The sequence below is a fragment of the Curcuma longa genome, chromosome 2 (genome assembly GCF_044706935.1).
Source record: "Curcuma longa cultivar G26 ecotype Majalengka, Jawa Barat chromosome 2, ITB_CL_G26_1.1, whole genome shotgun sequence".
NCBI classification, from domain to species: domain Eukaryota; kingdom Viridiplantae; phylum Streptophyta; class Magnoliopsida; order Zingiberales; family Zingiberaceae; genus Curcuma; species Curcuma longa.
The window spans coordinates 4,247,949-4,265,062 of NC_133862.1; the positions used below are offsets into that span (position 1 = coordinate 4,247,949).

Below are 17,114 nucleotides of genomic sequence, written 5' to 3' on the forward strand. Positions count from 1 at the left end.
TTTTTTATTAAAAAATATTTTTATTTTGATGATATTATAATAATTATAAAATTATAGTTCATATATAATTATAGTAATTATGATTTCATAACTACTATAATTATATAATTATAGTGGTTATGATTCTATAACTATCTACAATATAAAATTGATAAATAATGATAAAAATAAATTATTTATATTATAATAACTATTTATATTGTTACAATATATGATAATTATATTTTGTAATTATTATAATATAATATTGATAAGTATTGATGATGATGAAATATTTATATGATGATTATGAATAATTATTATAATATAATATTATTAATATTGATGGATATTAATCTCGTATAATGTTAAAATAAAAATAAAAATATTTTTAAAAATATAATATACTGAACGGAATGGAATGAGCTGTTATTTTGATAATAAAAAATAAAAATGTTTTTTTAAAAAGATTTTAATAAAAAAAGTCGACTCATTTGTGCCAAACAAAAATGATGATTTTGAATAGTTTTTTCCCCGTTGCTTCGAGTTCTACTGCAAACAGTGCGTCAGATTCTTGTCCCCCATGATTTCCCTAAACAGTTTGCAGTTTATCTCTCGCTGGGAGCTAATCATGGTCGAACAGTGTCCCAACAGACGCAGAGTGGTGAGAAGAGAATCATGAAGTTGGATTGGGGAATGACCACCAAACCACTTTGTGGCTGTGGCAATGGGAAACGAAGTCGAGTCGAGCCAAGTGGGAGTAAAAGCATAAGAAAACCCCAAGGCAAAGAAGCGTATTCAAATCGATCAACCGAAAAGGAAAAAAAAAAGTTGAAGTTTGTGAGCAAAGGAACGAGGAAGGGCGAGGCCGGATAGAACTGAGTAGTGAGGGCAGCCAAAGCCTCCGCTAGAAGTGGCAACTACATCCATCAAGAGATTGGCTGTGTTGGGATTTGAACTGCTGCTTTGCTTGCTGAATACAATAGCATCGATCCTAATTTCGATGCAACCCGTACCAGAAAGGAGTTTGCAGCATCGAAGTATAGGGCGGTATGCTTCTCCCTCGTGTTAGGATTTCGTGGTGTTCCTTCCATCTGTTACGGTATTTCTCATCAAAATCAAGATACTTTTTGGTAGATAATACTTGATTGTTTCAGTCGATGGCTTTGGATGGAGAAACAAAACGTTTCTTTTTCAGAAATATCCTTCAGGCTTCAGCCAAGGCCTGGTAAGGGTACGAAATTTAATTTGATATTTACTTTTCTTCTAAAACAGGGAGAAAAAGCGATTTTTTCTTCATCCGTACTGGTGTTAGTTGGAATTCTGTCTGTTCGGAGCTCAGAAGCAAACTTTTCTTAGATTGTCGGGGAGGAAACGGAAATCCGGAAAATTGGCTTCTCGAAGCTCTTCCAGCAGTTTTGGTCTTTAATTTCGATTGCGAAATTGTTTGGAAAGTACACTGTCAACTTCAATATACAGTTTTGAGGATTCTCACCAAGTTCCGGCTCTTCAATTTGTTCTTGGACTCTTATTGTTTCGACAACTAAACTGCGTTTGGGATGAGAATGGAGGCTGATCATAACTTAAATTTTCACTATGGAGGAGTCTTTCCTCCATCTCTTAGCAATCAAAATGTAGCATCGTTTCAACCAGCGGCAACAGGGTTGACATCAGAGGGAATGTATAATTCAGGTGAAATTAGCAGTATGGCAGGAATGATCTTGCCTGGTAATCCTGGCACCCAAAGTCAGACTTCTTCTGTGATATCACTGCCTGATAATCTTTCAGGAAGCATCGCTCTTGACCCCATGACACCTGCCAAGCATAGTGCAACAGTGGCTACCTGTTGGTCTTTGGAAGAGTTGTATGTGTTGAGGCAAGGCCTTATGGAGTAAGTTAAATCTGTTTGTTGCTTTTAATCTTCCGTCTTGATTCTTTACTATATAATAGCTACTCCTTGTAGCCTACCCAAAATAATTGAGTTGCATGATTTCTTGCCATTGTATAAATTCTCTTGTTATTTTCCTAGATAAATGTATCATGGATTGAGGTCCTTCTTGACTTCCTGCTTTGAAAATTATAAATTTTTTTATAATTTTCAATATGGCGCAAACATATTAGTTTTCTAAGAGACGATGAAGTATGGGGCCATACTATGTAAACACCTTAATCGAACCAGATTGTGGAGATGGATTATTTGTTGATAATGGTGTTTGACTTAGATATCTATAACTCCTCTCTTCTCAAACATAATAGTTGTAATTACTTGTTCATGTCTTAGCTCCTAAGGAAATGTGTTTTCTTTTATAGCATACTAGAAATGTTGTCCTTTGAAATGTTACTCCTATTCCACTACCTGATCCTTGATACTTTTTGGCTTGACATTACTGTTTTATGTCATCTGTCCAGACATGCTACTGAGCCTACAAATATAATGAAATATATCAAGATAGCCGCTAAGCTCCTGAGAAGCAAGTAAGGGATGTCGCAATGAAGTGTCAATTGATGGCTGTGAGTACTCACTTGGATATGTATATGATTTGACATTTTTATATACAACATAATTGCACAGCATTTTTAATGCATGCCTCTCACATACTTAGCCCATCACATACTACAATTCATACCATATTGCTTCAGTCGAATGTAGTCATAGTAAGAATGTGTTTAGTTTCTATATTGAAACACTTACAGATTTTGTTTTTTCTTTTCTGTAGTCCATATCACAAACTCATGATGAATTAGTTACTTGGCTAGTTATAAATGAAACAAAAGTCTTCCAAGAAAGCATCATGAGTGTTGAAATGCCTAACTTTGGTCCTTTCCATTCAAGACACAAGATTAACCCAATAACCAAAAAAAAAAAACCGAATGATGCGAGTTGCCTTCTTGAGAGATTAGTAATGCAGCTCTCACTGGAAGCAGGGAAGCTAAAAAAAAAATAATGTTCATTACAAACAATGTTATTTCTCATCCTCCAAATTCAATCTGACTCAATTATAGAAGGCCAAGCCATTGAACCCTCACTTTGTGGCTTGAAGGGATGTCACCCATAAAGGCCAGATCAGAACGGATGCACACTCTGTGAGTTTGAGAAGTAGGTCCAAACTTGTATTTAAAACAATTATGAAATAAACAAACCTTACCCTCATCACCCTCTTGGTCAAGTCAGGGGATCCTAGATCCACCGAAATTTGAAGGAATCTATCTGTAATCAGAAGCTTTCTAAAGAGTCAGTAGAAGATCTTATTCTTTTTTTTGGTACAGTGTCTGTACCATCCACCATTGTTTTGCAGAGAAATAGCACACCCCTTTCAAGGAGATGAAATACTGTATCGACACCATTTTTTGTACATGCATGCCTTGTGTTCTTAATGAAATTACTTTTGTTTAGAAACTCAGTATCATTTTACCCCTGATAGTGTCATTGCCATTCTCATGAAAGGCCCAAACATGCCATGTTCAAAGCAACTGAAACAATGTGTGGAAAAAGGATAATCTACCTTGGTAATGTGAACTCCTATAAGAGTGTCCAATCTCCATATGCAGATGAACTAGTGAGCTTTTTTCCATGACACGAGATGACTAATATGAGGGATTCTAAGATAAGGAGAAAACTGAGCTGATTGTTTAAGTTCGGAGTATTTAATAAAGGACACAACAATGCAAAGGATATATTTGAAAATCTCAAACTTCCATTTCTTTTGCATCCAAATGCTACTTAAGAAAATATATAACTAGACTGACTCACTTAGAAAGTTTTTCACCATTCATAATTATCTCTTATGTTTATGTAATTGCATATTATTTCTTTTATGCATAGAATTACATAGGTAAAACCCCTAAGGATTTGTCTAGAGGGACATTATGGGTACATTATTAATAAGTTCTTAAAATTGGTTTTGTCTTAGAAAGTGGTTGATGATCCAATAACCAAGAAGGCCGATGTGCCTCGCCACTGCCTGGAAACCAATTTCTTTGAACAAGTTAATATGTATACATAATTAAAATACCTAAGGGTTTTAGTGGGAAATTATGAATGCATAATTTAATGATGTCCTTAATTGGTTTTGTCTTAGAAAGTGGTTGATGCTCCAATAACCAAGAAGGCCGATGTGCCTCGCCACGACCTGGAAACCAATTTTGGAATAATTAAATATGCGTACATAATTAAAATTCCTCAAATCCAAATAACTAAGTGGGAGAGGGATTTTTTAAAAAATCCCGCGGCCTCCATTACTGGTTACTTTCTCCATCTGAAGGCACATAATCATAAATAATTACCTTAGTGTCAAGAAATAGTGAATACTTACAACACATATAATAGTATCCTCCCCATCGGAGTCACTGCTATTATTTTGTGTGGCCAAAGATAAACCAACTATTAATTTTACTTGTCATAAAGTTAAGTTGACAAGATAGTAAAATTAATGGGTAAAACCTCCTCTTACAAATGCTTGAATTAGTAAACGTCCACACGATCGTGGCTTACTAAATTCCCGGTGTTTGAGGTGTTGGTGAACTTAAATTATATTGTTTGAGGAATCAATATAATTTTAAAGTTCTAAAATTTCGAGCAAATCTCACTTATGTGATTCTCAAGACTTTCAAAATGACTTTTAACCCACTAGCCGTTATACTCAAAGAATAAGAACTTACTGGTCCTAACTATATAGATTAGAAATAGAACTTGGACATTGTCTTAACTACTGAAGAATACAAGTTTGTATTTTTTAAAGTCTGTCCTAGCATGTCTAATATAGATTCTAGTGAAGAGGAGATAGAGAGACATAGGAATTGGATTAAGGCAGATGAAATGGTGCGATGTTACATTTTGGCTTCTATGTCAAATGTACTGCAACATCAACAACAGGCCATACCTACTCCCAATGACTCAATCTTGAAGAACTCTTCGGACTCAATCTTGAAGAACTCTTCGGATACCAGAAGAGAGGGATGGTGTTGCCGCCGGCCCTAGGGGGAGAAACCAAGAAAGAATTGTTATGTTTTGCCTCCCCTAAACCTCCTTTTATATTGCAAAGCCATCATAAAAATTTAAGAAAGATTCTAATAAATTTTCTTATCTAGATTTAGTTAGAAAAATCTAATAAAATCTTTTAGAAGAATTTATTAGAAACAATCTAATAAACTTATCTTATCTAGATTTATTTTAGAAATAAATCTTTTATAAGATTTTATTAGAAAGAATCTACCAATCTTATCTTATCTAAATTTATTTAGAAATAAATCTTTTTATAAGATTTTATTAGAACAAAATCCAATAAAATCTAATGGATAAGATTAGTTATCTTTTTAATAAATTTCCATTATATTAATTTTGTTCTTATCTTTAACAAAATCTTTTTAATTATATCTCGCTAATATTTAACAAGATTTCATAATTAATATTTTGTTAATTTAACAAAATTAATTCATAAAATTTTATAATAAAATTTTGTACGAGAAGAGACAAAATTTCTTAGCGGAAATTCTTATAAAAAATTTCTTTCTTATTAGAATTTTTCTCGGAAAAATTCTAAATAAAATTCCAAAAATTTTCTTTTATAAATAAAATTTCCTATCCGAAATTTCTCACAGAATTCTTTTCAGAATTCTTTCAGAATTCATCCGGAGGTCTTCCAAGGTCTTCTGAGGTCTTCAAGAATTCTTCCGAAGGTCTCCAAGAGGTCTTCAAGAATTCTTCTGAAGGTCTCCATGAATTCTTCCTGAGGTGGATTCGAGGATTTCTAGAGGCTATAGTAGGGACCTCGAGGAGGAATTGGTTTTGGTCTCCCGATGGGCTTAAGCTTCCCATGTTCCTCCTGAACACACAGCTTAAGTCCATCAATAATAACTCATTCCACTAAAGAGTTATTATTGCACTACTGCACCAATCCCATATTATATTATGGGCTCCTTCTTAGTATAAGTACATTAATCTCCTTGTGTTTAAGATATTGTATTTCCGTCAATTAAATGAGTTACTGACAACTCGAATTTAATCAACTTTTAATCCAAGAGTAGTACCACTCAACCTTTGTTATCATGCGGAACTAAGTCCACCTGCAGGGTTTACATGATAATTCTTTATGAGCCCCTCAAGGGGACATCATCAACCTAGATTATAGGACACAGTTTCCTTCTATAATCAACAACACACCATGCACATAATACTACTTCCCAACTGATGATTAACATAGTTGATGGTTAAATTGACATCATTAGTAAGGAAATTTAAGGATTTAGTTGTACATTTATGCCTTGGATGACACATATTTGTAATTGGATGTATTTTGATTGTATTTAAATTTTTCTACATTTTTAAACTCATATTTCTTCCAATTTGATTTGTAGGACAATTTGATCATCAAGGCTTGAATGACACATCAAAGGCTAAGTGGAACATCATGATCAAAACTTAATTTCAACACATCATTTGGAGCTAGACTATTAAAGATAAAGAGGATACCTACAACCAATCTAAGCCTTACATCCAAGAAATAGAAGGTGGAGAAAAAGAGTATAAAAAGATTGAGAAGAAGGAGCCCTAATCCACTCATCTCCCATCTCCCTCACCTCACACCACATTCCCCCTTCACACCGCTCCCACTCCATCCATACACGCCTCCATCTCCCTCACGCTCCCCATCTCCACGCCCACTCCACTCTCCACCTCATTCCACCGCCCAAGCTCCCACTCACCTTCCATCACTCTCATTCCCTCTCCCTCCACTCACGTTCTCACACCATTCATTCCACTCACATCCTCCACTCACACAATCTCACAACACCACTCACTCACGCACAACTCCCCACACCTCACCTCCACTCCAATCTCACAATCCCACTCACGAAACTCCCCCCTTCCACTACGGCAGCAATCTCCTTCCCTCACCTCACGTTCCCTTCTCCACTCAGCCACCAACGAGCAGCTCCTCTCCATAGCAGCATCTCACGCCTCATCACTCAACGCCCTCACACACACAGCCCTCATCTGCAGCCAGCCAACGCCCCTTTCCCTCATCCTCTTCTTCAAGCCAGCAGCCCTTCACACCAACAACGCCACAGCTAGCGGAAGCTCCAGCCGGTCGGATAGAGCCAAGCAGCCCCCATTCCTTCCTGCGCAAGTGGACAGCACACATTTCAGCAAAATCCAGCAATTTCCAGCTTTTTCTTTTGTTTAATTGTTCTTTCTTTTGATGTTAATTTAGCTTCCTTTCAATTGTTACTTTGTTACTTGTTAGTTTGTTACTCCCTTACAGTTTACTTTAATTTGTTACAATGGTTGAATTTCTGTTTTGAGTGCAAGTAATTTTTAAATTGCCTAGGAGAGATTTCTATCATGTTTTGTTTCAAATATGTCATGTTTCGTTTCATGCTATCCCTTTTTGTTTAATTCTGTTCGTTCTCATTTCTTGGTCATGTTTGGATTGTAGTTAATTGAAATTTCGATTCCGGATAATTAGTATTGTTAGGAGTAGTCAGTGGTTGATAAAAAATTTTGCAATAAAGTCCTCTTAGTTCACACTGTAGATAACTTGGTGTCTGTGAGACACAGAAGACCATGATTATCAGTCCCCTGTGAATTATAAACTAAGGCTCACAACCAAGATGGTGTTGGACAACCCATCGAGAACGGTTGTAGTGTAATTCGGTTACTGTCTGTCTTGACTGTAGAATTACACTAGTACACTTTGTGTGTATTGAGTAGGACCATTGAGGTTGTTCAATTTACTCTGACTCACAAATTGAACAAGACCTCTGTTATTAGGAATTATGCACTCTTAATCCCGATATAATAAATGGGCACCTATAGGTAGTAATTGTTGCTTTGATTTACCAAAGGGTGAGATCTTTGCGTCAGATCAATTATTCCCGGTAAGTTGGGTGATATTGCTATCTATACGGTGTGCCATTAATTACAGAAGGAATCCGTGTCCCAGTAGGGTTGATGATGTCCCCTTGGATAGCTCGTAAGGATTGTCAAGTCAAAATCTTGCCTGCTAATGGATATTCTCCTGAAAGACATTCTGGAATAAATCTTCACATTATCATAATTTTGATATTCATTATCATTATCTCTTCTTATTTGGAAAAATTATGGAAAGATATTCTTATAATAAAATGGTCTACCGCATTTTTGTACTCAAAAACATTATGGCATGAATGGTCTTCTTATTACACAATAAATGCAGTTCTTATTTCACAAAATCATGTCTCTGTTGGTACTCAGGTTCTTGTGATGCTTCTTAAGCTGTATGATTTGTAGAAAATGTTTTATCTTTTTAGTTTGCACACTTTTTACAAGGTATTTCTACCTGATACAATGATTTTCCTTTTAGAAGGAGGAGAGTGGCAAAAGACGCAAGCTAGAAAAATACCATGCAGAAAATAAGGTAAAGGGGAGCAAATCTCCAACCTAATAAAATTTCCTTCACTTTTGATTATAAAACTGATGTATTCATTTCCATTTTTGTTTAATCATATTAGTAATAATGGGGCATTCCTTTTCTTTCAATAATTTATTCTCCTTTTATTTGTTCACACATTACTCAATGGCGTAAAAGGATCCATATAGCCGACCCCACTTAGTGGGATAAGGCTTGGTTGTTGTTGTTGTTGTTGTATTTGTTCACACATTAATGATAGATGAGAATTGCATCCATTTACTTTGTAGATTTCTTTATTCAATTATGTCTTTCATAGTTATAACTTATAAGACATAGTCTCCTTATTGGCATGAAATATATTAATTGTTTTTTTTTGTAACTTGGCAACAAATTTCTACTGTGAAAGGTTTTTTATCTTTCTATGTTGCACTTGCACATGTTACATAGATGCTGATATGGGAATTTTCTTCAGGAAAAGGTGGTGTATTCTTCCTCATTGAGCACTGTGCATTTTTTCCAACCAGAGAGCATGACCCCCTTTTTATTCAGGGTGCCCCACATGCCAAGCAATAATCATCCTTGTCAAGGTTGTTGAATTAATTTAGATTTTATCATAATTTAATTTTGTCCCATAATTAATCTCTATTTGTGATTCTTAAATAAGGAAAATGAGGATAGAATTATCTGATATAACTTAAATAATCTAAATGCGAAATGCAGTAGTCACCATATAAAGCACTTTAGACGAGCCATTGTAATTTAATGAATACAAATTTTCTCAACTGCCCTTCTATTTTACTGTGTTTGACTATTTCTGTGGAATACTCTCATACATATATTCGCATTTCTTTCATAAAAATTTTGTTTGCGAGGGCTGTAGGAACTGGAATATATTTATTTTTGATTGCTTGATATATTTGATGTATGTGCCATACCTGTTGTAATATGGTGTGGTTGTGCCATAGTAGATCCTATTTTGTTGAGTTTACTAGGGTTTTAAGATTCCTGGAGTCTTAAATACCGTTTCCATTGATGTATGTGTATTTTCTATGGCTTATCTATATATGGATCATTTTATTTTATTTTATTTTCATTCAATTTATGATGCGCTGCATTTTTTTCTTTCCTATACCAATGCTTCTAATTTGGGATATATATCCAAATTGCTATTTTGGAAAACACTATACTGAGAATCACTGTTCTTCATTTTCTTTAAATGCTCAAGGTGGTAGAATCAAGGTTTTATGGAATGCAGCAATAATCCTTATTTTTTGGTGTATTTTCATTTATATTAAAGATCAAAATCTTGAGTCAAGTTAGAGTTTTAATCTTGGACTATATGATATTTCTTTGGTACTTTTGCCAATTATGTACAGTGTTGGTGACGAATTGGAGGTGAACAGAGGAAGGAGACGGAAAAGAAGATAACACAATTATATACTTAAGTTTGGGCTTTGTGTTTCATCCGGAATAATATAGTTTTGATATTATCTTGTATGGACACAAGATAAAAAAAAAAGCCATATCAATTCATCTTGACATGTGTTGTAGTATGTCAAGGGGTGTCGAATATTGATATGACATGATATTCATCAACATGATTGACACACAATGGTATAGGCATTGTCTTTGTCTAATTAATATCGAATTTTGGTAATTTATCACAATTATACATTTTGACAATGCACCAAAGCACGAAGACACATATCAGTTCTCAACTACATTGGAGCAAACAGGACTTACATTAAATCATGTGCATTTATCCTTGTTAATAGGACACATATTTGTTAAGAATGGAATGCTTTTTTCTTAATACTTATTGGACAACATCGCTAAAATAAATGCTACCTTGACTTGTTGCGTTAAGAATTTGGCCTTGTTCTCAGGATTGGAGAGGCAAAGAATCTTGCTTTTTGCCATCTCATGTTTAAAGAATGACCAGGCAAATGCTACACAAGGAAAGGGAGGTTTTTCATATTGGATTTCTTACCTTCATATCTTATAAGTAGAAAAAAAATTATAGACAAGTAAATGAGTTGGAGAAGGATTCTATACAGCATTCACATGTAGAAAGTTGGGAATGCAAAAATGAACGCAGATAATCACGATTGTTGAATGAAACAAGTCATGCCCAGCATCTATCTTCAATTCATCCTTTTGTTGGTATGATTCTGGATGCACACATATGACAAAATTAGCAGTCCACCACAGAATTGAAAAAGGAGTAGCACTCAGCTTTCTGAATTGTGCCTGCTCTTCAACAACTATAAAGGCAAAAATGATTCAGAAAAGTTTAGTTGAGTTGAGAAAAAGGAAGAATTAGTATAGAGGTCCACCTTCAGTTCTTTTTTCAATTTTTTGACTTTTGGTTGAAGATGAAAAACTAATAAGTGGTTTCATAAAAAGCGGTTAATGCTGAATTCAAAACACATGGATAATTACATATCCTTGTGCCAGTGATATCACTTAAAAGGAAGTGTCAGCAATACCAATAATCATGAGAGCATTAGAACCATTCCACAATCTTTCCTCAAATAAGTCATTCTACAATCTATATGAATGATAACCTGAGGTTTGAAGTCTTGTCTTGATGTCACATTTTGGTTGTTGGCTGGAACGAGATAGTTTTGATATGAACCTGCATACCACTTGGACCTGCATACTGTGTTGGGTCCACTTGAGCACCCTTCTTGGCTACCAAGCTTGGATGTTGGAACTTCCTCGAGACTTGCGGAGCATGATCAACACTTTAATTAACCTCCTGCATATTTCGGCCATGCCTTGAACTGGAGCATGTGAGTCTCAGTTAGTCATGGGAAGAACTTTTCTCTTGTTTGTGCAAAAGAACATGGGTTTTAATAAACTGTGGCACCGTGATAAACATTCAATGAGGGCAACTTCTAATCATGCTATTCTTTACATATTGCCTGACCTCTTATAAATAGTTGATCAGTTTGTGACTCATAAGCACATGGTTAGCCTTGTGATGGAATTTGGTTAAACAAATTAAATTTGCATGTTATGTTTGTCTGCTCAGTATAATTGATTCTTTAATCGCCTTTATAGAAAACTCTTCTTTTGTTACTCTTTATTTGGTGATCTAATTATCATCTTCTAAGCTAGAAGCAAGCCCCATGGTCTATATTTCTGTTTTGGTGAATTGTTTATTTGGAAGCATCGGCCTATTGAATGAGAAACATACTTGCAGACCATAATTAATTGGAATTTTATCCTATTCCTTGACTAGATTACAAGCAATTAACCATACCTGCAGACTAGTAATTAACTTCTTTTGAATAATTTAGGTTGAAAATTAATAATAGTTGTTTAAATGTAAGATTTTTAAGATTCAAGCAAGCCCATAATTTCACATTGTTCTCATGTAAAATCCTGTTGTGATTATGGATAGTTCTTTTTCATTTTTTTTTTGTCTTTTACTTTTCATTTCTGAATAATAACCTTTTGTTTTCCAACAGATTCACCAATAAATATTGAGACACAGCGCCTTCTAATGGAGAATTTTAATCTTCTCAGTCAGATAGGATCAAATCTTGAAATGAATAAGGTTGAATTCTTATGCTCTCTACCTTGATTTTTCCTTCTTGCCTTTAAGTTTTATGTTAATGTTATTGTATAAATACTCACAATCAAATTCACCTCTTATGTTTGAGTACAGGAATTAGTTAATTCCTTTCTTTACAGAGAAGGCGGTATACCTTGTCATTTGGGCAAATGTAAGTAAGAAGTAGGAATACAGACCAGGGTGAGGGAATATGCAGGGAAGAGGAAATGTAAGGAGAGAGGGAAATGATATAGAAAATAGCTTGTATAGATAACTAAACCAAAGAGAGTTAGCTAATGATTGTCTTCCTATAGCTATGTTTTTTTTTTTGCTTTTTGCTTTTTGCTTTTTGACTTTTGAGCATATTGTCATTGATATGCCAACTTTAGTACTTGTTCTAGATTCTGCAATTTTGCAATTCATAGAAGGATGATTCTGCAATTATAAAACAATTTCGTACACCATATCGGAATTGGTTATCTGTTTCATTAACTTCCGATGAAATAAGTAATTTTAATAATTAAATATTTAAAAGAAACTAAAACTGCTTGCCAGCTAACTACTTGTTAATGCTTCTCCCAAGATCTGAAGCCCATAAAGGACTGAGTTGATCAATACGTAGCGGTATCTGAAACTAATAAGAGTATAAATGAAATGTAATTCTCGTGTATGAAAATTGCAATTGATCATAAAAGTTGATAATGATTTCAATAGCATTCTCAAATTAATTAGAGATATGGGCATTATCAAAAGAGTAATAATGGGACATTATGCAATTTGATAAGTATTATAATCTATCCTTCTCTTTCATATCTGTATATTGCATCATTGACTTTGTAAAGAATTATATCTCCTATTTTGTTGGACCTTCCTTACAGTTATGCTGTCAAATGTGCCAGTGATACAGGTTCATCTAAATCTTGCCATCCATTGTAAATGTTCTTGGTTGACCAGTTGTGGAAACTGGAATGTTACAAAAGCACCTTCAACCTTCCCATTGTGTGGCTTGTTGATCCATCTGCTATGGTAGTTGTCACAGTTCTAATTATCATAAATTTCTTGCACACTATGGCAACTTCATCACATAATCAAGCCTAAATAGGTTGCAGCAAAACCAAACATAACAGTCTGCGAGTCCTATGTTTTTAAGTGTGAACACATCATAGTTAATTTTATTTCTCATTCAATTTTTGTGTTGTATCATAAGTATACTTCTGTAAGCACTAAACAGTATCTAATAGTTTTATGTATAATCTCTGAATTATAATCTCAAATCATCTATTTAAGGGTGTTTCTCTAATTCTGTTTGACCAATGGTTTTTTTTTCTTTTTATTAACTTTTGCTAAGCATTTTGTGGATGGCACAAATATTTTTAAATGGACAGTGATCAACTTTCTGAAAGTATTTTGTCTAGTAATTTTTAGTGTCATTTCAAGTCTCTCTTAAACATTTCAGGTACAAGATAACATAAACCTATTCTATCATATCAGAGAAAACATAGGCAACATTTTGACAAGGTATGATCTACTTATAAGTTTTCCAAGTACAGTCTATAGTTTTTAAGACAACTTTGTAAGGGAAACTTCCATTTTAAACAGCATGAGTGTCAACCCAGGCATTATTAGTCAGATGCCTTCATTGCCTGTGTCTATTGATGATAATCTTTTCCAGTCTATTCTTCCCCTTGCTAGTCAGGTAAATTACAGTTATCTTATTTTGCTAATCTTTGTAGTTTCTTCTACCAAGTGCAATTGTGATTGCCCATCAAAGCTACATTACTTCTAATTTCACTGTGTTACTGCTCAATGTGGATGAACCATGGTTAGCCAGGTTTAGAATTTCTTTTATTGGAATCGATTTACTATCTTCTTATATTGAATGGTGGTTATTCTAAGTGTCCAAATTTAGTTGTTGATTTGTGTTAAACCATGAAGGTGTGAGCCGATTAGTTAGAAAATTTCCTACTAATTTATGCTTTGGGTTAAACTGTAAAGGTTAGCTTGAGCATTCAGTGAGAGATGTTAGAATCCTTGCTTCTCCTATTTTCATAATTCTAGATTGCATCACTATTTAGTTTCCTATAATGGGCTAGTTAAAAGTCCTTAGGCCTTTCTTTTGCATATTTTATTCAGAGATAAACTTCTTTTTTTGAGAACCTAAGGCAGAAAGTCTTCCTATAATATCTGAATATGTAAGTTGGAACTTCAGGAGTAAAGAATAGCTAGAGTTGGAATATACAAATTGGTACTAGCTTGCTAATAGCTATATAAGAGAGCAAAGTAGAAGACTGAAACAATGCCTTTCCAGGGCATTTTTGTGTCGGTAGGAGGTCCCACTACCGCCTACATAAGAGAACCCAATTGTACTCCTTCAAGCTGAGAATACCAAGCCCTCCCATGTCTGTCAGGGTGCATACCTTAGCCCAAGTGCAAGGAACCTAACTAGAGATGAAGAAGACCCATTTAGCCAAAAGAAGCTCTTTCGGAAAAGACATCTGTCTATACTACATCTTTGATGATAAGGTGTTTTGGTCAAGTCAAAGTCAATTCTGTTCAGTGAGATTATGAAATTAAATTTCACAAAGAATTGATGTTCACTAGAGAGCGTATCACTTTACATGCAAGCCATATCTCAACAAGGTATCTTCAGAAGTTGCTACCCTAGTTTTCAGAGAACTATTTTACTAAATTGCCCATTTTCTTCAGGACCTTGAGAATTTTCCATGACAGGTAACTTTGCTTGCATTTTTTATGATTGAATTCCATCAAGCATAAGTGGAGATTAATGACTATGATTTCATATGATTGTTGTTGGGTGTTTAGCAACTACAGTACTTACGAATCCATTAGATAGGTGTTTTAACCATTTGTACATTATAGTGATGACTGATGAGTAGCAATTTCAAAGAAAAAAGTCGCAAGGTATAGCAATCTTCCTCTGCGAATTTGAGTGACTTGCACAAGCAGTACCTGTTGACTAACATTTGAAAAAGAAAAATTCCTGCTTATTCGATGAAAACGCTTTGAGCATGTAATTTTCCAATTACTGAACAGGGCTGCACCTAGCAGAATAAGCTAATCTGTCTGTAAACCAAACCCAGGCTTGAAAACCATTCTGGCTTTACAATTCAATTATCCGAGAATGTAAAATTTTTGAAACACTGTCCAGGAAATGAAAATTTGATATTGTGACATATTTTTAACCTGATCTGCTAGGCACCTACACACCAATAACTTCTAAGTTTGCAATATTGAGCTTTGATCAATCATGCTACTGCAAATGAAAATATTCTCTTGGTTTTTGTTGTGTTTGACCTCAAACTTATTTGTTTTTCCATTCTCAAGGTGCATGTACCTGGAAATACTTATCCAAAGGAAGAGCCAAGATACTGGTAGATCTTTTTTTTTCACAGGTGGTGATGAGATCTCTGTAACTGAAGGTTTCTTCCACATCATAAAATCCAAGCTTCTGCAGTTCTTAAAGGGAGATCCTAGTCAGAGCTTCTGCTACATCAATTTGCAGACTGATGATAAAGCTTTTGATGCCCGGCATTCAGTATGATATATGAGTGCAACTTGATATGTTTCTAAGTTGCCTATGTATACCCTTCATCTAGTAGTAAGTGTTCTTTCAGGTTTAGTGATTCTTTTGGATTTTATAGTATTCATTTTTTTGGTATTTTAGTTGAATAAAATTATGTAATCTGACTGAACAATCTTTATTTAAACTGTCGCACGGAACTATGTAAGCGAAGAGACCTTTTATCATCTGAGATATAAATCTGTAAATCATCAAGTTTGCAGTCTAGCATTGTTTCTAGCAACTGTTTGTACTGTGAATATGGTGCTCAGATCATGTTTATTTGCCAAGGAAAACTTCTCCAGCTTGCTTGTTCCTTGGTGATCAACTTGTTCTTATGGTGGTTTTGGTTGATAGAGTTGGGTAAAGACGATGATTCAAGGAAGTTAAAAGTTGTTGTTTTTATATAAATTTTATTTATTGGATTATTGATTTAACTAAATTATAAAGATAAATATGTTACTAGTTGAGTTCCATATTGGAATTGAGTTTGATAAATTTTTTTAATAAGTTCGACAATATAAAAAGATAACTAGTCTCAATTTATTTACAATCCTATTCATAATTATTCTTTATGCCCATGTTTATTCCTTGATTTCTTCATTAAAATTTTCAGTCATAGTGATTTTATTAGTGATTTCTTCACAGTCAAATAAAATATTGAAATGAAAAAAACCTATCCCTAAAATAATATTGATAATAATTTTCATTTAATTTAATCTACTTAATTTTCATCTAAATAAATAATTGACCCATTTGGACTAATCAAATTGATTATCAAATTATTTTATTGAGATTCATTTAATTTAATTTACTTAATTTTCATCTAAATAAATAAGATGAGAAAATAATTATTTTAAAAATTTATTTTCATAATGAGATTTCAAAGAAAAATCAAAAATCTAAACTAGTTTTAATCAAATAAATTGATTCAAAATAAAAGATTATTCCCTAACAACATCTAAGTAAATGTTTAAATAGTTTTAAAATCCTACAAAGCAAAAGACTAAAATAATCTTAATTATTATTTGGAAAGTTCAAAAACTTTTAAATAATATTTTTTATCTAAGATTGAGCCTTTTATGTGATATATTTGTAGATCTTTGAACAAAAATTTGAGATTATAGATTGTGATTCAATTTAGTCAAAAGTTATGACATATCAAAGCTCAGGTCCCCTGCATCACAAAAGCCTTCCAGATTTTGAGTGCCAAGACTGTGTTAGCAAGCATGATCAAACTGTGTTAGCTGTTGGATGTTTGTGGTTGACTGACCACAATCGTGTCAGAAAACACAACTAGATCGAGTTCTACTCTGGACTTCTCTTTGTCAAGTTGTTGCAAGAGACACGAAAGTGTCCGGGGACATGACATAATCCGTATTTGATATTAAAAATCTTAATTGCTATTAGATGGATTTGAAAAACCATGTTATAACTTATAAACATATTTGAAATTCTCTTTTAAAAAAAAATGATAATCCCAGTAGCAACTGGGGGTGGTCGTGTGGAAATTTCCCACTGACCACCAGGGTAAATCGGGAAGCGCATGCGACCACTCCAGATGTGTCCAGCATGTATGATGTGTTCCCCATTTGGAGGAAAA

At 34.0% G+C, this 17,114-nt stretch overlaps 1 pseudogene; it reads left to right on the top strand.

The window, feature by feature from the left end:
* The first annotated feature begins 739 nt into the window (after window positions 1-739).
* On the top strand, window positions 740-15,739 carry LOC141821338 (uncharacterized; annotated as a pseudogene).
* The last annotated feature ends 1,375 nt before the right edge of the window (window positions 15,740-17,114 follow it).